Source organism: Myxine glutinosa, chromosome 1 (genome assembly GCF_964187855.1).
Source record: "Myxine glutinosa chromosome 1, kmMyxGlut1.1, whole genome shotgun sequence".
Lineage (NCBI taxonomy): Eukaryota > Metazoa > Chordata > Myxini > Myxiniformes > Myxinidae > Myxine > Myxine glutinosa.
The window spans coordinates 206,517,668-206,537,404 of record NC_136261.1 but is presented as its reverse complement, the minus strand read 5'-3'; the positions used below and the strand labels follow the sequence as shown (position 1 = coordinate 206,537,404).

Below are 19,737 nucleotides of genomic sequence, written 5' to 3'. Positions count from 1 at the left end.
CGACGGCGCGGGCGCGGCCCTCTTGTGCGACGTCTCCCTCGGGCGTCTTCGCCCCATTGTGCCGGCGGGCTGGCAGCGCCAGGTGTTTGACGCCATCCACGGCCTGTCCCACCCGGGCGCGAGGGCCTCCCAAAGGCTGATCGCCGACAAGTTCGTCTGGCATGGCCTCCGGAAGGCCGTCCGCGGCTGGGCCAGGACATGCCTCGCGTGCCAGCGCGCCAAGGTGCACCGGCACACCCAGGCCCCGTTGGCCCCGTTCACGGTGCCGGAACGCCGGTTTGACCACGTCCACGTGGACCTGGTGGGACCTCTGCCCCCCTCGCGGGGTTTCACCCACGTCCTCACCATGGTGGACCGCACCACCCGGTGGCCGGAGGCCGTGCCCTTGGCGTCGACAACGGCGGCCGATGTCGCGCAGGCTTTCATCGCCACCTGGGTCGCCCGGTTCGGCGCCCCCTCAGACATCTCATCCGACCGCGGCCCCCAGTTCACCTCGGAGCTCTGGGGGGCGGTTGCGCAGGGGCTCGGGGTCCGGTTGCACCGAACCACGGCCTACCACCCCCAGGCTAACGGCCTGTGTGAGCGATTTCACCGCTCATTGAAGGCCGCGCTCCGGGCCACCCTCCGCGACGGCGGCTGGGTCGACAGGCTCCCCTGGGTCCTGCTGGGCCTCCGGACGGCGCCCAAGGAGGACCTGCGCGCATCCGCGGCGGAGTTGGTCTTCGGGCAACCGCTGCGGGTGCCGGGCGAGTTCCTCCCCGACTCCACGGCACCATGGTCCGCGGCACAGCAGCGCTCCGCTCTGCAAGAGACCGCCCAGAGGTTCGCCCCAGTGCCAACGGCATGCCACGGGCACCCACCGACGCACGTCGCCCCGGAGCTTCGCACGGCGGAGTACGTCTTCGTCCGCCACGATGCCCATCGGACACCACTGCGGCCCCCGTACGACGGGCCTTTCCGCGTGCTGGAGACCGGGGCGAAGCACTTCACCCTGGACATCGGCGGTACTCCTGACCGCGTTTCGGTAGACCGCCTCAAGCCGGCCCACCTCGATGTGGACCATCCACCGCCAGTGGCCCGACCCCCACGTCGGGGCCGCCCTCCTGCGGGCGGACCCCCGGCACCGCCCATCCCCGCCGCCACGGCGCCCCCCGGTCCTGCACCCATCCCAGGGGCAGCCAGGGGCATCCCACCTGGTATCCCTGCACCCCGGACGCCGCCGATCGCCAGGGGGCGCTTCGGCCGGGTCATTCGACTGCCCCACAAACTGGCCCTCCAGGTGCGCGGGAATTCTGGGGGGGCGCGTGTGGCGGACACAAAAGCCCACTGGCGTGGTGACATCATTCCACGCACCAAGTGGGCGGTGGCCACGCCCGAGGGGTAGGCGTGGCCTCATGCTATACACCGGGCGACCAGCCCGGAGGAGTTCAGTGTTACAGTGTAGTCTTACAATAAAGACGTTTATATGTTACCGCTTGTCCGCTTCCTCCTTGCTCACAAGCAGCGCGCGTAACGCCGCGCTTTATTATCACCTTTAGTGAATTTGAAATTTCATTCGGTTGCTCGTCATACTGACTTCATAGCTCCACGACCTTTTTTGTTCTCTCGCCCCTTTCTATCTCCACCGGTAAAGGTTTTTGTGTGTAATTCATTTTTTGCTATTAAAGGTTTTTCAGCATCTTTGCATTCAGGGTGCCCTTTCGGCTTAAGTCCAGAGTGTTTTTAATATCACTTTGACTTGCTGATGATGTTGTCAACAGAAGGTCACGTGGTGCAGACACAGAGGACGTTTGTTCTTTGAGCAGGTATTTTGGCCTTGGAGGAAGGGTTAGGGTTGAAATTCCTTTGGCAAACTTTTGTGACTTTGCATAACTGTGTACCTCGGTAGTTTCGAACTTTGTCACAAAGTTTTAATTTTTTGAAATTTTGCCTTTTACACAAAAGAGGTGTTTCTCATTTGCAAACAGTGGCAGGATGGTGCAATGCACAGGTAGCGCACTTACCTTTGAGCCTACGTTTCATTTCCGACCCTCAGCCCGACTGCAAACTGTCGGTTGGGCGTTTCGCAGGAAGGGCGTGCGTGCGTCCGTCTCTGCACGTTAACCTGGACATTCGGTCCGCTAACATCGAGTTGTAGACATTAACGATCCCCACAGCCACAGTAGCTTTCACTAAGAGCAGCTGGGCCGTTGCCTGGCCTAACCTTGAGGCTTGATGCAATTCAAAATTCCTGCCATAAATACTACTAGAAATGTATAAGCAAACGACCATTTTGGCACAAGGTAGCTTAATCGGCAGGAAACCCGAGAAAGGGAACGGAAAAATCATCAACAAACAGCGATTATATGAACTAATAAACAGCAGCATATGTTGCACGTCAGACCAGGTGTAAATGTGTAAAAAGCGAAGCGATACGCAGAGCATGAAGAGGAAGCCCGGGTCACGTGGTCTCGACGCCAGAGCGAGTCGGAGAGCATCGAGTCACGTGATGCGCAGTCATGATGGCCCCCGAGTGAGGAGGGAGAGGCCGCGTGCGGTCGGACTGTGCGCTGAGGGGAGGTGGAGGTTCGTGTTATCGTAGCAATTATTATTATCGGTCGATATTATCAATCGTACCGAGTCACGAAATAAAGTTGTATGTTTCCAGCGTGGGGTGTGCGGATGAAGAAATGGCGTTCCGAGGAAAGGGCGAAGGGACTGGTTGAGTAAAGGCGCAGAGGCCTCGCCCTTGGGCGGCCTGGTCCGCTTGTACTAATGAACGTTTATTGTTGGAACGTGTACACAGGGCTGCCTGTGCGAGTGTGATCGTACATGGTGACGTCGTGTGGCGCCATGTTCGTCCTTATGTCCGGCTGCTTTATGAGCGCCGAGGACGTTTGCCTGGTCGTGCCGCACACTCCGTTAGGCGATTATTATTTGTTTTGATTCCCAGTGTGTGTAATCTCACGTGTACATCGTTGTTGTTGGGTTGTGCCAATGATTTGGTTCCCTGGTTAGTGGTTATTTTTACCTGTACCTTGGTGGTCGAGTGTTTCGAGATTGATTCGTATCGATGGGGATTGGGGGCTATAAGGGGGTAGGGTGGGGGGTAAATGTGGGGCCAAACCTTTTTGTGTTTCTTGTACATCCATCTAAGGCTCGTGGTGGATGTGGTACATGTACCTGTATCACTGGCAGGACAAATACGTCAGCAGACATCGGTGTACTTCGATGTGAACGACAGGACTGGACGTACACATTCGTATGTATATTGTGCACTGGATTTGAACCTGGGTTCTGAAGCAGGCGTTGTCATGGCAACACACAGTCCAAACAATGCTGTGTGTTTTTATTGTCATGTTGGTGTAGTTTGTTTTCCTTGTACAGTACTTATTTATTTAAGTACTACTACTATAACACACCCTCTCCCTTAGGGCTCATGTTGTTATCCTTATCCTTATTATTCCCAATTATTGTATTATTGCTGTTGTTTATATTATTATTAACATCAGTCGAGGCTGTTTATAATGGTATCGTCAGTGTTTGTCATTCATAATACATTTTTATTTCTGGTAGCGGTGCCACCACGGAACACAGCGTTTGTCTATGGAGGAATAACCGCTTGGGAGTTTGGGAAAGTAGTATTAATATTGTTTTGTAAGAACATTAATATTATGCTGTTATTACCTCCATCACTCAAGCTAAAACTGAAAACACCTTTGGTGTTTAGACAAGTATTTTATGTTTTATGTTATGTTTTTACCCCTGTCTGTTTGTCTGTTTGTGAACAAAATATCTCAAAAAGTTGTGGACGGATTTGGACAAATTTGGCAGAGATGTAGCGGATGTGACAAGGACGGAATGATTAGATTTTGGTCAAGATCCGGATTCGGATCCGGCTAGTATAATTTTTAAAAGTGATTCTTCACCATTGGGAGATCGGGCCAAAAACGATACATAGCAGGATATCTCAAAAAAATGTGGACGGATTTGAACGAAACTTGGTGGACCGGTTGGGTGTCTGACAAGGACAAACAGATTCGATTTTTGTGAAGATCTGAATATGGATTCGGAAATGAGAATTATTTAATTGTTTAAGTGATTCTTCACCCATTGGGAGGTAGGGCCAAAAACGATACATAGCAGGATATCTCAAAAAGTTATGGATGGATTTGAACGAAACTTGTTCGACAGGTTTGGTGTGTGATAAGGAAGAATCGATCCGATTTTGGTGAAGATGTGGATCCGGATCCAGCTAGTAGAATTTTTAAAGTGATTCTTCACCATTGAGTTATTTGGCCAACCAGGTGGAGGCTCTACTGAGCTCTCTACTGAGTGCCTTCTAGTTATTAGTGTTATTACTTTTGTCATTAGAAGTGGCATTGTCAAAATGGCACGATTATCCATCTTAACAAGGATTTCTCCCAAGGCAGAAAACCCCCTTGGAGAGGTGGACAAATCAAGTCGCCACAACCTCCGTCATGTGACCCTTAGTCCTCCTTTCAAGTTTGGTTGGGATTGGATTAGTAACGACCAAATGTATCGGTCAGACAGACAGACACCAAATTGTGTATATTGGTATGATGATAATTCAGATATACACTTGACCTTGTTTTGTATGTGATCCTTCTGTGTTGGGAATTTTGAGTTGTATTTATAATTGGTGGAATCCCGGTGTGTACACTGGTTTAGAATAGGTACACCTTATCCCTGCGTGTCGTAAGAGGCGACTAAGAGGGTTGGCGTCAGGAAGGGCATCCGGCCATAAAAACATTGCCTTAAAAAGAGAGCCATGCCAATTACAACTACATATGGGCAGGGTACAGCCCGGAGTGGAGATCAGTTTCTGAGGTTTGGGACATGGAATGTAGGGACAATGACAGGGAGATCATGAGAAGTGGTGGAAGTATTGGTCAGAAGAAGAGTGGACATATGTTGTGTGCAAGAGACGAGATGGAAGGGAAGTGGTGTGAAAATGGTGAAGGGTAGGCAAGGACAGAAATACAAGTTTGTGTGGCAAGGGTGCCCGGAGGGCGTGAATGGTGTTGGTGTCCTGTTTTCTGAGGAGTTTGTAGACAGTGTGGTGAGTGTGACTAGAGTGAGTGATAGGTTGATGATGGTGAAAATGATGATTGGAAAGCTCTTGGTGAACGTCATCTTGGGATATGATCCGCAGGTTGGTCGGAGCGATGAAGAGAAGGACAAGTTCTGGTGTGCGATAGAGAAGCTGATGGAAAACGTGAAAGATGAGGAAGTTGTTGTGGTCGGAGGAGACCTAAATGGACATGTGGGAAGGAGTATGGACGGTTTTGAGGGAGTTCATGGGGGTTACGGATATGGTGTGAGAAATGGAGAAGGTGAAAGGATTTTGGAGTTTGCTGATGGAGCTGATTTGTTGATTTGTAATACTCAGTTCCAGAAAGAGCTAAAATAAGCTTGTACTGCCACTGCCACTGCCACTGCCACTGTGTATTGTACTGTACTGCACTGTACTGCCACTTGTACTGCCACTAAGCTAAAATAAAAATAAGCTTGTTACATACACGTCAGGTGGGTCGACGACAACCGTTGACTACCTGATGGTGCGTAGGCGAGATAGGGGGCACCTCCGGAACACAAAGGTGATCCCGGGGGAGGAGGCTGTTTCACAGCACCACTTGGTTGTCTGCGACATAAGGGTGAAAGGTGCGAGGAGAGCTCGGCGGGTGAAGTACCAACCGAGAATGAAGGTGGAGGTTGAAAGAGGTGACAGTAAGGGAGGCATTAAAAGAGAGGCTGAGTAGGGTCGAGGATGATGTGGTTGAGCTTGAAAGTGGTTGGATGTCAATGAAAGATAGTCTGTTGGGAGCCGTTGGTGAGGTATGTGGATGGACAAAAGGACCACCGAGGCACTCGGAAACATGGTGGTGGTGGGGGGGGGGGGGATGATGAAGTTGGAAAGAGGATTGACGAGAAGAGGAAGAAGTTCAAGGAGTGGCAGAAGGCGAAGGGTACGGGAGCAGAAAAAGCAGAGCATGAAAGTTATAAGGCAGCCAAGAAGGCTGCAAAGAAAGAGGTAGCAAAGGCGCAGGAGGCATGTAGGAAAATGTTCGGAGAATGCTTGGATTCGGAAGAGGGTTAGAGAGCGGTATTCAGGATTGCAAAGCAGATAGCGAAAGAGGTGTGATGTGATGGGGTTGAGTTGCTTGAAGGATGAAGTGGTACAAATCGTTGTGGACCCAGATGGAATTAAAGGAAGATGGAAAAGATATATGGAAATGCTGTTTAATACAGAGAATGAATGGGATGGCAACATAGAGAGTAACACAGTTTTAGGACCGGCAGAGAAGATAACTGAGAAGGAAGTTGAGGAAGCGATAAAAGCAATGAAGAGTAGAAAAGCGGGAGGGCCGACGGGAGTTGTGGGAGATATGTTGAAGGCAGCAGAAAGTTGGGGTGTGAAGAGAATGACTGAGATCTGTAATCTGGTGGTGAAAGAAGGCCGCATTCCAGTGGATTGGGAACTGAGTACCCTTGTCCCTCTATACAAGGGGAAATGTGACCCTCTGGAGTATAGCTCATACCGAGCGATAAAGTTATTGGAGCATGGAATGAAGGTATTGGAAAGGGTGTTGGAGAGGAGGATAAGGAAGAAAGTGAAGATCGACGAAATGCAGTTTGGATTTATGCCAGGAAGAGGAACAACAGACGCGCTCTTTATTGTGAGGCAGTTGCAGGAGAAGTACATGGAGAAGAGGAAGAAGTTGTTTCTTGGGTTTGTTGATCTGGAGAAAGCATTCGATAGGGTTCCACACGAAGTATAGACATGGGCATTGAGGAAGTTAGGAGTGGAGGAATGGTTGATCAGACTAGTGATGGCAATGTACAAAAGAGCGCGCACAGCTGGAAGGACGGGAACAGTGGTGAGTTTGAGGTGAAGGTGGGAGTGCATCAGGGGTCGGTACTAAGTCCACTACTATTTGTAGCTGTGATGGAGGTGCTGGCTCAGAACGTAAAGGAGGGTTTACCGTGGGAGTTTTTGTATGCAGATGATCTGGTGTTGATTGCGGAAAGTATGGATGGACTGAAGGAAAAGATGAACAAGTGGAAGGAATGTATGGAGACAAAAGGTCTGAAGGTGAATATCGGAAAGACGAAGGTGATGGCAAGTGGTAAAGCATGTGGTGAGCTGGAAAGAACTGGGAAGTGGCCGTGTGCTGTGTGCAGGAAGGGTGTCGGAGTGAACTCCATTCAATGTACAATGTGCGCTGAGTGGGTTCATCAAAAATGTAGTGGTCTGGAGGGTCATTAACCAGTGTGGCAGCTACATTCAAATGTAAGGTGTGCACAGAGGTCGCTGCAGATGGAGGAAATGTTGAGTTGGATCTTGGAGACGGCGTGAAGCTGGAAGGTGTGAAAACGTTTTACTACCTCGGAGACATGCTGAATGGAGAAGGTGGATCAGACTCGGCAACGGTTGCTGGAGTGAGATGTGCATGGAAGAAGTTTCGGGAACTGAGTGGCTTGCTGATGGGGAGGGGAGTGTCGTTGAAGCTGAAGGGAAAGGTGTATGCTGCATGTGTGAGAAGTGTTATGATTTATGGGAGCGAGACATGGGTAATGAACGTAGAGCAGCAACGAAGGCTGGAAAGGGTGGAAATGCGAATCGTTCTGTGGATGTGCGGAGTATCGTTGAGAGGAAGACAAATGATGAATTGCGAAAGTTGATGGGAATAGAGCCTGTGATTGATGCTGTGAAGAGAAACAGGTTGAGATGGTTTGGTCATGTGTTGAAGAAGGATGAAAGTGACTGGTTGAGAAGAGTGGTGGAAATGAATGTAGAAGGAAGTAGCTGACTGGGAAGACAGAGAAAGACTTGACTAAAGATGGTGGAAGAAGAAATGGGGGCAAGGCGGTTAACAAGGAGGGATGCAGAAAATAGGGCAAAATGGAGAAGATTGTCATGGGGACCGCAAGGCTAACCCCCGCTCTAGCAGGGAAAATGGCCTTAAAATGCATGTTGTTGTTTTTGTTGTTTTTGTTGTTTTTGTTGTTGTTGTTGTTGTTGTTATAATTGGTGGAATGAGGAACCATGTTTATTAACACACTGGTTGCACAGTGGTTATACTCGATTCGAGGATCCATTCCAAGTCAGGGTGGTCGGTGGTTCAAACCCCCGCCCGAGTCATACCAAAGACTTCAAACAGTACGTGCTGCTTCCTTGCTTGACGCTCAGCATTTGAAAGGATAAAGCATGGACGGACAACCAGAGCACAGGCCTCGATGGAGCCTGATGGCCTCCTCTTGCATTGCAGTTCATTGTAAGGGAACTCGATTACAAGGTGTTTTAATGCATGTAAATGGTTCTTGCTCTGAACTTTCCAAGATGAAGAAAAATGCATTTTTATTCTGAGGTCTTCCAGCAGACGGTGTGGCCTCCGTGTCATTGGTGTTGAATGTGGAAGTTGCTCTACTCTATCAATCCTTGGCCAAAGTGAAAGAAACAATACTTTTCTGTCTTCTACTGACTCCTCTCCAGCCTTGCTTCCTCCAGCTCTCTCTGTGCTCTGTCCCCCAAATATTCCTGCAGGTCGCACAAGATCTGCCTGCAACCCTCTTATGGTTAAACTGCCAAAATCAAGACTCTCTGCTCACCTTCACTCCTTCATTCCTCTTTTCTCCCGCCTCTGGAACAAACTCCCTCACTCCCTTCAATCCCACTCCTCCCTCCAGGTCTTTAAAACAGCTGTTCACCACCATCTCTTGTCTTCCCCCCTCCAAAACCTTGATTTTTTTTTTCTACCCCCGTTAATTCACCCCAGATCCACTTTTTTGAAATTCCGACTTCTTTCCTGGAAGTCCTAGCAGTGTCCATGCGTTTTATACCTTCCCCCCCCCACCTTCCCATGCCTCCTCCCCCTAAGCCCTCTCCCTCCCACAGATCTCCCGATGTCCCTGGTCTCAAATGTTGTACTTGTGTGCTTCCCTCTGTCCCCATCTTGTCTCCCGCTCCTTTTATCTTATGTTTTATGTTTTAGTTTGTCTTTTTGTGATTAATGTTAGCTCTTACACGAGCCTCGATCTTGGATACAAAAACAAAACAAAAAAACACTGCTTGAGTTTACCTTAAGGGTTTCCTTTTGAGAGATCACTTGGTGTTTTACATCACAAAAACTCTAGTGTTGTCCAGTGAAGCCAAACATGGTTACAGTATATCCCACATTATTTTTTAAGCACACAGTGTTCCAGTCGAAAGTATCATGTTGTGGAATTATCAGCAACTCTAAATTGTTCACCAAATGTTAACTTTAATTCCACACAAAGGTGGTTGTGGTGGGGGGTGAGTAATGAATATATATGAATGAATGATCGTTTTAAGGCCATTTTCCCCGCTAGAGCGGGGTTAGCCTTGCGGGCCCCATGACAATCATGGTTCCCTGTTTGAGGCAATGTTTTTATGGCCGGATGCCCTTCCTGACGCCAAACCTTGGTCACGCTCTTCGATGCGCAGGGATACGGTGTACCTATTCTAAATCGGGGTACACACCGTGATCATTCATCCCAGCCAGCTCGTACTCAATTTGCCGACCTCGGAAGGATGACAGGCTGAGTCAACCCCCCTGGCGTTAATTCAGCGATCGACCCGGATTCGAACCCAGGATCCTCGGATCCCAAGCTGGCACCCTAACCGCTAAGCCAGGGGTGAGTAATGTGGAGCGAAAACGTTTTGTTTCTTGTCCATTCATCTTAGACACATGGTGGAGGTGGTACATGTGTCGCCTGCACTACCTCCATGAAGCTTGGCGTTATGTGATAGAATGTGCGATGAGCATGATCAGTACACGCTGATGCACTCGATCCTCTAGCAAAGAAAGTACACTTGTATAGATAAAGCTGCAGGTAGAGAGTTTGAATAGTGAGGTTGCAGTTCCGGGTTTATTGACTGACCACGGCTGAGGTTGTGGACCCACTGTTTGGAGACGTTCTATCCATAAATGGATGAAAGGGTTGAAACCTCCATGAAGAACATGACCCAGCTGATTATCCAGACAGCCAGAAAATCTATCCATTGCTTGCGAGTCACTAAGGTTCTTACTTTGGGGAAACAACTGTTTTGAGGTTTGTTATTCAGGCAAATTTAAGTATAAATGTGTGTTAGTTTTCCAATTTGTGAGTTTAAATTTTTATGGCGTAGTCCTTTTGGGGCAATGCTGTCTGGAACAGCGTTTGTCTGTCCGCCCGTGCTGCGTCCGTGCTTTACATGCTGCTTCGGCTATCTCAACAATGGATGGAGGTCCTCAATGTCAAACAGGAAATTAGAGCTGTCTCCCTTGATATATCACGTGCCTTCGATACGGTCTGGCACCCCGCTCTGCTCACCAAACTCTCCTCCTATGGTATCCATGGAAATCTCCACGCATTGCTTGCGGACTTCCTCTCTGGTCGTAGTCAACATGTGGCCCTGAATGGATTTCTCTTATCTCCCCTTCCTGTTCAGGCTGTGTTCTGGGCCCTGTGCTTTTTCTGGTCTTCATCAATGATGTCTACGACTCTCTGGAAAATCCTCTCTACCTCTTTGCTGATGACTCCACTCTCTGCCGCTCCATGTATCAACCCTCAGATCGGCAATCTACAGCCTCCTCACTCTCTGCAGACCTGGACAAAATCACAGACTGGTCAAACATGTGGAACATGTCTTTCAATCCTGACAAATCTCACACTCTTACTATGTCTCTCCGAAAGGACCGTCTGGACAACCCTCCCATATACTTTCTCAACAATCCTCTCCATGAAGTTCTGTCACTCAAGTTTTTGGGTCTCACTATCTGCCATGATCTTTCCTGGGAAAACCACATTTCCAAGCTGGCCTCCAAAGCCAGTCGACGACTGGGCATCCTCCGTCGTGCGAAGTCCTTTCTGGGCACTTCTGAGCTCCTCACAACATACAAGGTTTCATCTGCAGCTCAATGGAGTACTGCTCTCCCCTCTGGGCTGATGCTCCTGCCTCACAATTAGCTCGACTTCACGCGGTTGAAACCAAAGCATTCAGAATCATTGGAATCTCCCGCGATGAAGCTGATTCTTTGGGCCTTTTACTCTCTCACCGCAGGCAGGTTGGTGGTCTTTATGTCTTCTACAGACTCCTCTCTGGCCTAGCTCCCCCAGCTCTCTCTGTGCTCTGTCCTCCAAATATTCCTGCAGGTCGCCCAAGATCTGCCATTAACCCTCTTCTTGTGAAACTGCCCAAATCAAGACGCTCTGCTCACCTTCACTCTTTCATTCCTCTTTTTCCCTGCCTCTGGAATGATCTTCCTCACTCTTCAATCCCACTCCTCCCTCCAGGTCTTTAAAACAGCTGTTCACCACCATCTCTTACCTTCCTCGATCCAAAACCTTGATCTTTTCTACCCCCGTTAAAACACCCCCAAATCCACCTCTTTCAATCTCAAACTTCTTTCCTGAAATTCCTAGTTGTGTCCATTTGTTTTGTACTGTGCACCCCTTCCACCCCCCTCCCCCCTCCACACCCCCCACTCCACTCCCCACCCCACTGGTCCTCTCCCTTCCACAGAACTACCGATGTCCCTGTTATCTACTGTTGTTGTGCTTGTATGTTTTCCTCTCTCTCCCCTTGTCTCCCACTCCCTCTGTCTCCCGCTCCCTTTATTACCCTCGCCTGAGGAGAGGGCATTGCATTTTTGTCCGTTTGGCTGTTTGTTTGGCCGCACAGAATAAATATGATTTTCTCTGCAACCGATGGTCCGATGGACGGGAAATTTTCACCACAGGTGTAACTCTACCTGTGGAATTTTTGTAATGATAATTATGACGTCATAGGCCACGTGGTTCGGCTGCCATCTTGGAAAAACCGAAAAACTTTGCACCTCTATATCTCTGAAAGCGCTGCATAGAAAAAATGGAGACATGGCTCATTGTAAAGAACTCTCAATGGGGAATAAAATGTTAATGATGATATCATAGGTGCCTCCATTATGACGTCATAATTCGACAAGTACAAAACTGCATCCTATCAAGATGAAATTTCTTGAGCATAATCTTGGAATAAATTAGTGGAGGAAAAAATAATGATGTCATCGGTCACGTGGTTCGGCCGCCATATTTGTTTTAACACAAAATCCTTAGAAACCACTGAAAATACATCCTGGCGAGGTTTTGCAATCTGATTGCGCTTTCTTGTTTATAGTATGTTTTATTCCTGGTGTTGGGCTAGCGGCTAGGGTGCCAGCTTAGGATCCTAGGATCCTGGGTTCGAATCCCGGTCGATCGCTGAATTAACGCCAGGGGGGTTGACTCAGCCTGTCATCCTTCCGAGGTCGGCAAATTGAGTACCAGTTCACTGGTAATTCCCTGTTTGTCGTAAAAAGGCGACAAAAAGAGTTGGCGGCAGGAAGGGCATCCGGCCGTAAAACATTGCTTCAAAAAGGGGACCAAAAAACAACAACAACCACGGTCCCCGAAAAAGGCCAACCCCCGCTTGCGGGGAAAAATGGCCTCTAAAGGCGGTTTTTTTTTTATGGGTCCGTGCATGTCCTCGTGTGTAATGTTAGTTTTTTTTTTTTTTTTTTTTTTTTTTTTTCTCTTCCTTTTTTTGTATACTGAATCGAGGCTCGTGAAAGAGCTAACATTTACTTCACAAACAAATCAACCAGACAAACAAAATATATAAAAAGAGGGAGCGGAAGACAAGATGGGGATAGAAGGGGAAGCACACAAACAACATTTGAGAGCAGGGAGATGTGACACGAGCCTTGACTGTATACAAAAAAAAAATGCGTCTGGAATAGCATTTGTCCATCTGGACAAAATGCATGCATATGTATATGTATATGTATGTATATGTTTGTGTTTATGTGTGCATGTTCCTCACAAAAATCCACCAATCAGAGCTGAGGATCTGGTCACATGACAGGGCGACAGCAGATGCTGCACTCCGCAGATCCAAGCCTGGCTATGCCGTTGTTAGATTATCAGCCTTGGTTTTCCTGTTGACCACTTATGGCTGCATGGATGAGAGGTTTTTTTAACGTTTTGTATCACATTGCTGGGCCGGATCTGGATCTGGACCTGATTGAATCGAATTGGCTTGTTCTTGTCACCTATCCAACCTGTCCACCAAGTTTCGTCTGAATCCATCCATAACGTTTTGTGATATCCTGCGCACAAGCAGACAGATGGACAAACAACCAGACATGGGTGAAAACACAACCTCTGTCCACCTTCGGTGGTGGAGGTAAATATAGAAAGCCTGGAATTGCAAGGCATGTTCTGAATTTGCGATTGAGGTGTTTATTTTCCGTACATCCCAGCATTGATATCATGTCTGTAATCTATTTTGCCGCTCCCACTGTTTATAAATACACACAGTTGCACTGATTCTAAAGGTTTGGTTGTTAACAGCTGTAAGTTTTATTGTTGTTGTTTTGCATTCCCAAGAAACGTGTTTCTATAGAGTCATTAAACATTGTGTGCAAAGCTCTCTCTGCATCATCAATGGAATCATATATCTTTGTAATGGCGGAATGATTTGTATACATTTAACCTTGAGCGTTTGTCTACTTGCTTACAAATAAATATGTGCCATAATCTATTCACAGACTGTCAGTGCTGCCGAAGCAGTTTATTGGCGAGAGTTATACTAGGTGGTTTGCCATTGCCTTCTCAGCGTTTTGTCTGTGCTCTGTCCTTTTAAATCCTGAGCATCAAGCAAGGAAGCAGGCCGTATAATTTTTTGAAGACTTTCATATGACTAGGCCATGGTTTGACCCGTTGACCTCCCAGACTCGGATCAGGTCACGCTCTAACCATTACAACACGGAGTCTGGTTTATTGGTGTGTACTTACAAATACAGACCGCTTAATGTGACTGAGTATCGTCGTTAAGGCTGCAGGTTACAGATGGTGGAAATTTCGAATATACAGTACAGTAGTTCTTAAATTCAAACCATTTCAAACGCCCAATTATTCGTACATTGTGGGGCCGGCCGGAGAAAGGTTTCGATCCGACCTTTTCGCAATTTGATCCGAGTCTTTCGCAAACTGGCTGGCCAGACCTGATGTTTCACCATGACAGGAATTTGGCCATGGTGTCGACGATAACTCACTTTCTCTTCATGAAAGACACCGAGGGATCTTTAACATCCACCAACAACCATCACTGGCAGGTGGGTCCTCTGGCTTGTCCTTCCACTGGACGGTGCACATGATGCCTCAACCTGCATGAGGAACACCAGGTTTGTAGATGTGTCAAAATTTGAACCCAGCCTAGACAGCTCTTGAAAGACAAGTGCACGTATCTCTAAGCTATCCTAGCAGCCTTATGTATGTACAGTGCATTCAGAAAGTATTCAGACCCCTTCACTTTTTTCACATTTTGTTATGTTGCAGCCTTATGCTGAAATCGTTTAAATTCATTTTTCCCTCATCAATCTGCACTCAATACCCCATAATGACAAAGAGAAAACAGGATTTTAGAATTTTGCAAATTTATTAAAAAGAAAAAACTGAAATATCACATTGACATAAGTATTCACACCCTTTGCTATGACAATTGAAATTTATCTCAGGTGCCTCCCATTTCTCTTGATCATCTTTGAGATGTTTCTACACCTTGAATGGAGTCAACCTGTGGTAAATTCAATTGATTGGACATGATTTGGAAAGGCACACACCTGTCTCTATAAGGTCTCACAGCTGACAATGCATATCAGGCAAAACCAAGCCATGAGGTCGAAGGAACTGCCTGCAGAGCTCAGAGACAGCATTGTGTCGATGCACAGATCTGGGGAAGCCTACAAAAAAAATGTCTGCTGCATTGAAGGTTCCCAAGAGCACAGTGGCCTCCATCATTCTTAAATGGAAGAAGTTTGGAACAACCAGGACTCTTCCTTGAGCTGGCCGCCCGGCCAAACTGAGCAATCGGGGGAGAAGGGCCTTGGTAAGAGAGGTGACCAAGAACCCGATGGTCACTCTGGCTGAGCTCCAGAGATCCTGTGTGGAGATGGGAGAAACTTCCAGAAGGCGAACCATCACTGCAACACTCCACCGATCTGGGCTTTGATGGCAGAGTGGCCAGACGGAAGCCTCTCCTCAGGGAAAAAATGAATTTAAACGATTTCAGCATGAGGCTGCAACATAACAAAATGTGAAAAAAGTGAAGGGGTCTGAATACTTTCTGAATGCACTGTAAATATGTAATGTTTGCTGTACAGTAGTGTTTGTATCTTTGGATGTTATGGTGTTCTGGACCAATTAAATGATTTTTGTCTGTTTTGAACATAAAAACATGATTTTACTTTTATCCACGATTGTTACCGACAGTCGTGACACACCTTCCATCTCCACCTACCCCTCGTACCCCCTCAACTACAATACATTTAAATGTCTAACCTTCACCAGAGCTGCATTATGGTTAACTGGCATCGGCCCATCTTCGGTGAGCAATTTAAAGTGGTGATATGATACGAAGTGACATGTTTTGTGGGACACACTGGACTGTACTGTGCAACTGAAAATTATTTTTGGGATGTACTGTAATCATATTTGTCTTTGTTGGATCACAATTTTAAGTTTTTAGCTGTGACGAGCAGCTCTATGAGACGACCGCGTTGTTGTTGTTGTTGTTGTTGTTGTTGTTGTTGTGCCTTTTTGAATAGCGCATGCGCATACACTCTGACCTGCGTTGGTATGAGGTAAGAACATCGTGGACTAAAATCGCGATTTGTTTGAAGAAACCAGAATTAATTTAGCAACAAAGACAACATGAATGTTTTCATATCAATCTCGTTTCACAGAACTTTTTTACTTTCGAATCACTTTCACCACACCACACCACACCAAACAGCCTGGTGTTGGCTTAGCGGTTCGGGTGCCGGCTTAGGATCCTAGGATCCTGGGTTCGAATCCCGGTCGATCGCTGAATTAACGCCAGGGGGGTTGACTCAGCCCGTCATCCTTCCGAGGTGGGCAAATTGAGTACCAGCTTGCTGGGATGAATGATCACGGTGTGTACCCCGGCTTAGAATAGGTACACCGTATCCCTGCGCATCGTAAGAGAGCGTGACCAAGGGTTGGCGTCGAAGGGCATCCGGCCATAAAAACATTTCCTCAAACAGGGAACCATGATTGTCATGGGGCCCGCAAGGCTAACCCCCGCTCTAGCGGGGAAAATGGCCTTAAAACGATCAGTCATTCATTCACACCAAACAGAACCACAGAACCATACCACTGTTTTCACAGAACCGCACCCACTTTCAAATCCCCTACCGACCAAGCCCGTTTCAAATTATCCCTCTGCCACCCAGAATGAACATTAATAAATAACATTAATGAATTAACATTAACAGAAATAACATTCACGTCCATACATTATATGTAATCAGTTGATGAAGCATGTTGCGTCGCAAAACAAAGGACAAGACCAGAACTGAAAGACAAAAAGCCGCTAGTGCATGCGTATAATTTAATGACTGGTCGAATTTGGTAGCGCATATTGCAACGGATATCCTCATGATTCTACACGTCGCAGCTGGTGACTACACTGTGGTCATTTTTCTCTTGTTTTGGATGTAAAACACCAGGTGATCAATCTGAAAGTTTTAAGTGTGTGTGTTGGTGTGTTGGTGTGTTGGTGGCGTGTGTGTGTGTGTTAGTATGTTGGTGGCGTGTGTGTGTTACTGTGTTTGTGTGTTGGTGACGTGTTTGTGTGTTGGTGACGTGTTTGTGTGTTGGTGGCATGTGTGTGTGTGCTGGTGGCGTGTGTGTGTTCGTGTGTTGGTGGCGTGTGTGTGTTCGTGTGTTGGTGGCGTGTGTGTTAATGTGTTGGTGGCATGTGTGTGTTAGTGTGTTGGTGGTGTGTGTGTGTTAGTGTGTTGGTGGTGTGTGTGTGTGTTAGTGTGTTGGTGGTGTGTGTGTGTGTTAGTGGCTGAGTGATGTCGCCGAGATAATACATACAAGCAAAACACAGAGTCACTTTGTGCTGGGAATATGAAGGGGGAGAGGAGGAGTGAGGAGTGGAAGGAGAGGATGAGTGAGGGGTGGAAGGAGAGGAGGAGCGAGGGGTGGAAGGAGAGGTGGCATGTGTGTGTTAGTGTGTTGGTGGCGTGTGTGTGTTAGTGTGTTGGTGGCATGTGTGTGTTAGTGTGTTGGTGGCGTGAGGGGTGAGGGGTGGAAGGAGAGGAGGAGGAGGAGGAGTGAGGTTTGGAAGGAGAGGAGGGGTGGAAGGAGAGGAGGAGTGAGGGGTGGAAGGAGAGGAGGAGTGAGGGGTGGAAGGAGAGGAGGAGTGAGAGGTGGAAGGAGAGGAGGAGTGAGAGGTGGAAGGAGAGGAGGAGTGAGGGGTGGAAGGAGAGGAGGAGTGAGGGGTGGAAGGAGAGGAGGAGTGAGGGGTGGAAGGAGAGGAGGAGTGAGGGGTGGAAGGAGAGGAGGAGTGAGGGGTGGAAGGAGAGGTGGAAGGAGAGGAGGAGTGAGGGGTGGAAGGAGAGGAGGAGTGAGGGGTGGAAGGAGAGGAGGAGTGAGGGGTGGAAGGAGAGTAGGAGTGAGGGGTGGAAGGAGAGTAGGAGTGAGGGGTGGAAGGAGAGTAGGAGTGAGGGGTGGAAGGAGAGGATGAGTGAGGGGTGGAAGGAGAGGATGAGTGAGGGGTGGAAGGAGAGGAGGAGTGAGGGGTGGAAGGAGAGGAGGAGGAGTGAGGGGTGGAAGGTGAGGATGAGTGAGGGGTGGAAGGTGAGGATGAGTGAGGGGTGGAAGGAGAGGAGGAGGAGGAGTGAGGGGTGGAAGGAGAGGAGGAGGAGGAGTGAGGGGTGGAAGGAGAGGAGGAGGAGTGAGGGGTGGAAGGAGAGGAGGAGGAGTGAGGGGTGGAAGGTGAGGAAAGTTAGGTGGGTGGAAGGAGGAGAGGAGGGAAGTTCGGTGGGGGGGAGGAGAGGAGGAGTGAGGGGGGAGGAGGTGGGGGTGGTTCGAGGATGAGTGAGGGTTGGGGAAAGGAAACTAAAGGAGAGGAGTGAAGGGGGATGGGCGTGAGGAGAGTGTTTTATTTTATTTTAATTTTTTTTTTAACCCATTTTGTAAAACCCTTCGTGGGTTTACCACGGGCGTCCCACTAGTAAATACAATTCGTCAGATGTCTGTCTGTCTGTTCGTGTTTTTTTTTTTTTACAAAGACCACCTCAGCCTTCAAAGACCCCCAAAGACTCTTCTACCCATTTAAAAATGCTTGAGAGAAGAATTTTTACATGATTGCAGATTAGTCCCCTTAAGAACCCAAAGACCCTCAAGACCTTTGACATCCCGAATAACCCAAACATCACCAAGACCCTTTCGACCTCAAAGATCACTAAGACCCTTTAGACCCCAAGCACTCTTTAGACCTGGAAGACCCTCAAGACCCATTTACCTACTGGCATTGCCTCAACTCACCATTTTATATAAATCCAAACCAGCATCACCTCAACTCACCATTTTATATAAATCCAAACCAGCATCACCTCAACTCACCATTTTATATAAATCCAAACCAGCATCACCTTAACTCACCATTTTATATAAATCCAAACCAGCATCACCTCAACTCACCATTTTATATAAATCCAAACCAGCATCACCTTAACTCACCATTTTATATAAATCCAAACCAGCATCACCTCAACTCGCCATTTTATATAAATCCAAACCAGCATCACCTTAACTCACCATTTTATATAAATCCAAACCAGCATCACCTTAACTCACCATTTTATATAAATCCAAACCAGCATCACCTTAACTCACCATTTTATATAAATCCAAACCAGCATCACCTTAACTCACCATTTTATATAAATCCAAACCAGCATCACCTCAACTCGCCATTTTATATAAATCCAAACCAGCATCACCTCAACTCACCATTTTATATAAATCCAAACCAGCATCACCTCAACTCACCATTTTATATAAATCCAAACCAGCATCACCTCAACTCGCCATTTTATATAAATCCAAACCAGCATCACCTTAACTCACCATTTTATATAAATCCAAACCAGCATCACCTTAACTCACCATTTTATATAAATCCAAACCAGCATCACCTCAACTCACCATTTTATATAAATCCAAACCAGCATCACCTTAACTCACCATTTTATATAAATCCAAACCAGCATCACCTTAACTCACCATTTTATATAAATCCAAACCAGCATCACCTCAACTCACCATTTTATATAAATCCAAACCAGCATCAGCATCACCTCACCATTTTATATAAATCCAAACCAGCATCACCTTAACTCACCATTTTATATAAATCCAAACCAGCATCACCTCAACTCACCATTTTATATAAATCCAAACCAGCATCACCTCAACTCACCATTTTATATAAATCCAAACCAGCATCACCTCAACTCACCATTTTATATAAATCCAAACCAGCATCAGCATCACCTCACCATTTTATATAAATCCAAACCAGCATCAGCATCACCTCACCATTTTATATAAATCCAAACCAGCATCACCTTAACTCACCATTTTATATAAATCCAAACCAGCATCAGCATCACCTCACCATTTTATATAAATCCAAACCAGCATCACCTTAACTCACCATTTTATATAAATCCAAACCAGCATCACCTCAACTCACCATTTTATATAAATCCAAACCAGCATCACCTCAACTCACCATTTTATATAAATCCAAACCAGCATCACCTCAACTCACCATTTTATATAAATCCAAACCAGCATCACCTCAACTCGCCATTTTATATAAATCCAAACCAG

The 19,737-nt window shown here is 47.3% G+C and overlaps 1 protein-coding gene across 2 annotated transcripts in view; it reads left to right on the top strand.

Moving 5' to 3' along the window:
* The first annotated feature begins 2,429 nt into the window (after positions 1–2,429).
* The window catches only part of LOC137432984 (uncharacterized), a 102,297-nt gene continuing 84,989 nt past the window's right edge, over positions 2,430–19,737 (top strand). The window contains exon 1 of one of the 2 annotated variants that reach the window (XM_068125355.2): positions 2,430–2,565. The gene's annotated coding sequence lies outside the window, so the exon portion shown is untranslated. The remainder of the gene's footprint in view (positions 2,566–19,737) is intronic. The other variant, XM_068125360.2, reaches the window with a different exon arrangement.